The 6,241-nt window shown below is 46.9% G+C and overlaps 1 protein-coding gene across 1 annotated transcript in view; it reads right to left on the minus strand.

Annotated features, from left to right (window-relative positions):
* Window positions 1–6,241, minus strand: part of LOC113457658 (zinc finger protein 420-like) — a 1,205,902-nt gene that overhangs the window by 365,179 nt on the left and 834,482 nt on the right. The gene's annotated exons all lie outside the window — the stretch shown is intronic.

Raw genomic sequence — 6,241 nt, forward strand, 5'->3', positions numbered from 1 at the left:
CCCCAGTGAGGGGCTAGGGGTGTGGTTCAGTGGTAGAGCCCCTGCCTAGAATCCTCCAGTGAGGGGTTGGGGGCGTGGTTTCAGTGGTAGATCTCTTACTAGAATCCCACAGTGAAGGGTTGGGGTGAGGCTCTAGGATATTTGTCTGGAACTCATGAAGCCCTAAGTTCAATACCAACACTTCATGGCAATGGTACCCCAATTTGATCATGAGATTACCCTGAGCCTCTTCCCCTCCCTCTTTTTATTTTTTATTTTGTTGTTGTGGGATACTGACTGCCAGGCAGGTGCTTTGTACCTGCAAGCTGCCCCTGGGAGTAGCTGCTGTGCTTCCCCCTTCCTTCCTTCCTGAGCCAAATTCTCCACTGTGGACCAAGATCCTCACTGCCAGTTAATTCCCCTTATCCTTTCCTATTCTGACACAGCCTAACTAAACTATGCTTTTGTTTCCACAAAAAGTGTAGTTTTCGTTCATTCTGATCCAATGGGTTATAAATATTTGTCATCATTATAGCGGTTGGTTACAAATTATCATTGTTTAGGGTAAGAGAAAAAACTGCTAGTCTCAGATGTTTCTTGTTGGTACAGGTTTTTATGTAGCGTTATTTCTGTTACAGTTTCTGTTCTTGTTTAAAGTACTATACCCATACAGTATTCTAGACTACTAAAGAAAACCACAAAAGGGACTTTGATAAAAGTTTTCATGTTGTTTTTAAAAATAAAAAAAGATGGTAAACTAAAATAATAAAGAAAAGAGGGGGGAAAAAGTTGTCTAAAGTAGAAATGTCTGGCTGAACCAGAGGGGCAGCGATAAGAACTAAGGAGTAGTGTAAGTTGTAAAAGGCCAAAGCAGGGATGAGATTCGAGCATGTTATGCTAATTCTAGTTGGTTTTCTTCATTAAAAAAGGAAAACAAAGCTAATTCACCACAAAAAGTTGTGTCATACTCGTTAAAGGAGAGAGGAGGATGGACCACTGCCTGCTGCACTCCTGTACCCTGTCTTTCCTTCTCCGGGCGACTTGGAGGAGGAGTTCTTTTCTATGCCACCACCCCACTCCCAGGATGAGAGGCCCTGGAGGGCAGAAGCGGAGGAGTGGAGGAGCCCCCCACATAGGCACACATTCTCAGCGGAGGAGCTGCCAGCAGGAGCTAACTCCATGGTCCTTCCATATTGCACTTTGGACCAATCTGATGCTGAGGGCAGGCAGCAGCTAGGCCATTGGTCCTTTGACATTAGCAAGCTTTATAATTAAAAATTACAAAATCCTAAGTTTTCTGAGAAGCCTGCAAGGCTAGTTGACCTGATGGAGTCTGTCCTTTTCACTCACCAGACCACATGGGATGATTGTTTCCAAGGGCTCCAGGTCCTCTTCACTACTGAGGAGAGGGACTGGAGTAGAACAGAGGCTTGGAAATTGGTTCCAGGCCCAAAAGGAAGACCAGCACCAATGTAGACCTCATAAATGTTGGGTTTCCTGTGATGTGACCCAATTGGGATTTCAACACAGAGAAAGGTAGGGAGAGGCTGAAAGTCTACCACCAGACTCTAACTGGGGGCTTTCTGGCTGCTGCGAGTGGCCCACAAATTTGTTCAAAGTTAATCAGGTATGCCAGGGGCCTGAAGAAACACCAGGAGCATTCCTAGAGGGTTGAATGAAGCTCATAAGACCTATACACCCTTGGATCCGGAAGCACCAGAGAATTGGTCTGCAGCCAGCCTGGCTTTTGTCAATCAGTCAGCACCAGATATCTGCCGTAAATTACAGAGAAGGTTTTAAGGGTAAGAGGTTGGCTGAACTCACTGCAGTTGCGGAGCTAGTATCAATAATAGGGAGATCCCAGAAGACAGACAGGTACAGGGGCTCACCAAAGTCCTTGTAGCTGCATCAGGCGGCCCAGAGGTTAAAACACAGGCATTGGCCTTTGGAGACTCACCAGGTAAAGGGAAAGGCCTAAAGCAGAGACTGTGCAATAGATCTAGTCTGCAAAAAGACCAATGTGCCTACTGTAAAAAGTCAGGCCACTGAAAAAATAAATGCCCTAAATGACAGGGTTAAAAAACATAGGTATTAAAACTGAAAAAAAAAAACCCACAAATTATTAAAGGGGAGCCCTTCCCCGAGCCTTGAGTAACCCTAAAGTCAGAGGGGAAACCTATAGATTTTTCTGCTGGAAACAGGAATATAACACTTCATTCTAAAGCAAACCCTAGGCAAAATGCCACCAAAATGATCTTGGGTGCCAGGGGCTCTGAGGATGATCAAAGGCAGTGGACATAAAATGGGACTGAGTAACCACTCTCTCATGGCCATCCCTGAGTGCCCATACTGAGTAACCGCTCTCTCATGGCCGTGCCTGAGTGCCCATACTGCATAAAATGGGACTGAGTACCCGCTCTCTCATGGCCGTCCCTGAGAGCCCATACTGCGGAGTTCCGCAATTATGAGCCTATTTCCACGTAAGGTCAGAGAGTTGGGCTCACCTCTAGCTCCTTCAAGGCTACTGTGCTTCTACCTCAGACGAAGGCCCCACCTAGATGCTGACCAGAGAGTTCTGCTCTCTCAAGATGATGGTCAACAGGTATGGCTAACTGCCAGACATTGTGCTCCAGGAATAGAGAAGTAGATCTGTTCCCACCTCAAACAAAAGTCTAAGGATCCAACGAAGTTCCAGTTCCCTTTATGAAAATAATTTGGGATTCCACCCAGGGAGTGGTTTGCCTACAGAGTTTGCTCTAGGGCGGGAGTGTGACTCGGTGACTTGTTTTGTTCTAGTAACAGACTTTCTACTGGTCTGTTCATTTCCTTGTATCGTGTTAAAGCAGTCTTTTGTCTCACTCCTAACTTTTGGGTCAGGGGTATTTTAAGCAGTTGGAAATTAAACATGGGTGAATTTTCAGTACTCACTGGAATTCCCTCCCAATACCATCCTATATGCTTCTCTGTTTTATTATTTTCATTCGCCTCTTTATATTCTTTACTTTATTTCTAATCCCCATGCCTTTACCCTGGTGAGAGGTATTTTTGTTGTGGCTGGTCCCCAACACCATACCTACTGTTTGGAAAAGTCTTATTAACTAAGAGCCTACATCCATTTTGATCAGACTGGGATATCAGCAACTGATCAAAGGGAGAGCACTACACATGCTCACCATGTCAATTAAAGGGACCATCCTGAGGGTCTCCAGACCCAACAACCACTGAGAGGTCAGAGAATTCCTGGATTCTGTAGGCTCTGGATCCCTGGGTTTGTTGAATTAGCTCGGCCCCTGTATGAGGCCACGAGGAGGGGAAAGACTCCCCTTGTTTGGACCCCACAGATGGAAAAGGCCTTGGGTGAAATTAAGGCAGCTCTACCGAATACATCTGCTCTGGCACTACCAGATCTACCAGATGTTACCAAACCATTCTATGTGTTTATGGATGAAAAGAAGGGAACGGTCAAAGGGGTATTGATGCAAGCCATAAAAATTGCTAGCAGCCTTCTTGTCCGAAAGCTGGATCCAGTGGCCTCTGGTTAGCCTCCTTGCCTCTGCATAATCACAGCAACAGCTTTTTAGTTAAAACCCAGACAAACTAACTCTTAAAGTGGACACCCCCATGCTATGAAGGGGGTCCTTAAACATCCTCCTGATAGGTGGCTTCCTAACGCTGGGCTGACTCATGATCAGGCTTTGCTCTTAACCCACCCAGGATCAAATACACCCACAGCGGTGCCTTTGAACCCTGCCATCCTGCTCCCAGACCCGAACCTGGATCAGCCTCTCCATGATTGTCTGGACATCCTGAGCCGTTTCCCTGGGATCAGACCAGACCTCAAGGGCATTCCTTTGTCAAGGGCTGAGGGAACAGGGTACAGAGATGACAGTAGCTTCATCTACATGGTATCAGATATGCAGGGCAGCAGTTACAACTGAGGAAGAAGTCATATGGACAGGGGCCCCGCCTCCTGGGACATCAGCCCAGAGGGCCAAGGTGATAGCTCTAAGAAAGGCAATGCAGTTGGGAAAGGGGAAAAGACTTAATGTCTGTACCAACAGCAAGTATGTTTGCCACGCTACATGTCCATGGTGCCGTCTACAGGGAGAGGGGATCGTTGACTACAGAAGACTATTAAAAACAAACAGGAGAGTTTAGACCTCTTACAGGCCATATGGCTACCCCAAGACATAGCTGTCATCCATTGCCCTGGGCACCAGGGGAAAAAAGACTCAATCTCAAGGGTAAACAGTTGGGTGGACGAGGCAGCGAAGGAGGCTGCCCTCCAGACAGCAGTCATCCTGCTGGCCACACCAAAGATGGTGACACCCACGTTGCCAGAATTTCCAGCCTACGCTGACCAAGAACTCAAAAAAAAAATCCACTTATGCACAAAAACTTACAAAGAGGAAGGATGGCTCAGGACCCTGGGTAAACGGATCATGCTCCTATCAGACTTTGCCACTCAACTAGTTTGATCAATACACCAAAGCACTCACTTGGGAAAAAGAAAAACTACAGAACCTCTTGAGAAGAGCACCTCTTAAGGTCTTTGACTTTAAGGCCAAAACAGCAGAAGCTGTAGGCCAATGTCCCACAAACTGTCTCGTCAGTGCAAAGAGTGGAGGCAGAAAAACTTGGTACCAATTGGCTGACTGACTTCACAGAGGTAAAGCCAGGCTTGTATGACTATAAGTATTTGCTAGTTTTTATAAATACCTGTTCAGGATGAACTGAGACTTTCTCAGCTAAGCACAAGACACTGCCGTGATGATCAAGAAGCTACTGTAAGAGATTATCCCGAGGTGGGGCCTTCCTGTGCTCTAGGGCTCAGGTAACGGACCTGCGTTCATCTCTCAGGTAACACAAACACTAGGAAAGGCTATGGGGACGAATTGAAATTTCATTGTGCTCATCGTCCCCAATGTTCAGGCCAGGTAAAACGGATAAACCGGATGCTAAAGGAGACCTTAACCAAATTAACCCCTGAGACTGGTGGTGACTAGGTGTCTCTCCTCCCCTTTGCTCTCTACAAGGTTTGCGATTCTTCTTATACCCTAGACCTGACCCCATTTGAGGTCACGTATGTCAGGTCACCACCCACTCAGCCTAATCTTAGGGCAGAATTACTGGCTGACTTTGATGACCAATGGTTTCTTTCCTCCCTACAAGTTCCGTCTCGGGTGCGGAAATAACTCTGGCCTCAGCTGTGTGCAGTCCGTGAGAAGACACCGACTCTTGTGTCCCACAGGTTCTTCTGGTCAGGGGACCTGATGATCGTCACAGATCCCTATGGCTCCGCCGATGGTTCTGAGACAGCCGTACAAGCCTGCAGATCCAGAGAAAGCATCTCCAAGATTTGAGATGACCCACTACTCGAGGGGAGGGGGGAATGAAAAGGGTGGAAGGAGGGGCAGTAGAGCAGAGTCCTGGTACAGACCAGATCTTAGTTTCACTTCACTAAAATGGGACAGAACTGAGCAAGCAGGTCTCGTAAAAACTGCAACTTATGGGTGACCGTCAGCAAACACCCCCAAAGCCCCGCTGCTAGCTCAGAAGACACGCCCCAGATTTCTGCAGGCTAAAGATAGCTTTCCCTACCCTGTCATTGGGAGGTCCCTAACCACTAGGGCCTTCCACCAATCAATCAGCCCCCATACTAACCTTTCCTCCACCAATCAGCCCCCATACTAATCTTTCCTCCACCAATCAGCCCAAGATTAATCCCTCCTTTCTGGAATTCCCCTAACTCCACTTAAAGGAGCTTAATGATCTTCTTTAGGGGTCGCCAATTGCCAGCCCAATGTTGGAATCAATAAAGCACTCTTGATATTGCAAACGTGGATGTTAGGCTTCTTTGGGGGCTTCTCTCAGACTCTAACAAAAACCAATAAACGTTACCACCACTTCAGTTTCTCCATGACAGAGATGTCTGTCACCCTCTACTACACTCAAGGAAGGAAAGTTCAGTCTCATATTCGATAGAGTAACATTTTGAAGTCATGGGCAGATGGCCATGCTGGCGCACAGCTTTAATCCCAACCCTTGGGAGGCAGAGGCAGGTGGATCCCTGGGAGTTTGAGGCCAGCCCGTGCTACAGAGCAAATTCCAGGACAGGCAAGACTGTTGACACAGAGAAACCCTGTCTTGAAAAATAACAACAACAAACTAAAGCCAAGTGTAGAAGGCAAATCTCCCCAAACCTCAACCTTAAATTCCATCTTTTACATTTCTTGAAGAGCGGATAAAAGGGAAGGAACTA

The sequence above is a fragment of the Microtus ochrogaster genome, linkage group LG4 (genome assembly GCF_000317375.1).
Source record: "Microtus ochrogaster isolate Prairie Vole_2 linkage group LG4, MicOch1.0, whole genome shotgun sequence".
Lineage (NCBI taxonomy): Eukaryota > Metazoa > Chordata > Mammalia > Rodentia > Cricetidae > Microtus > Microtus ochrogaster.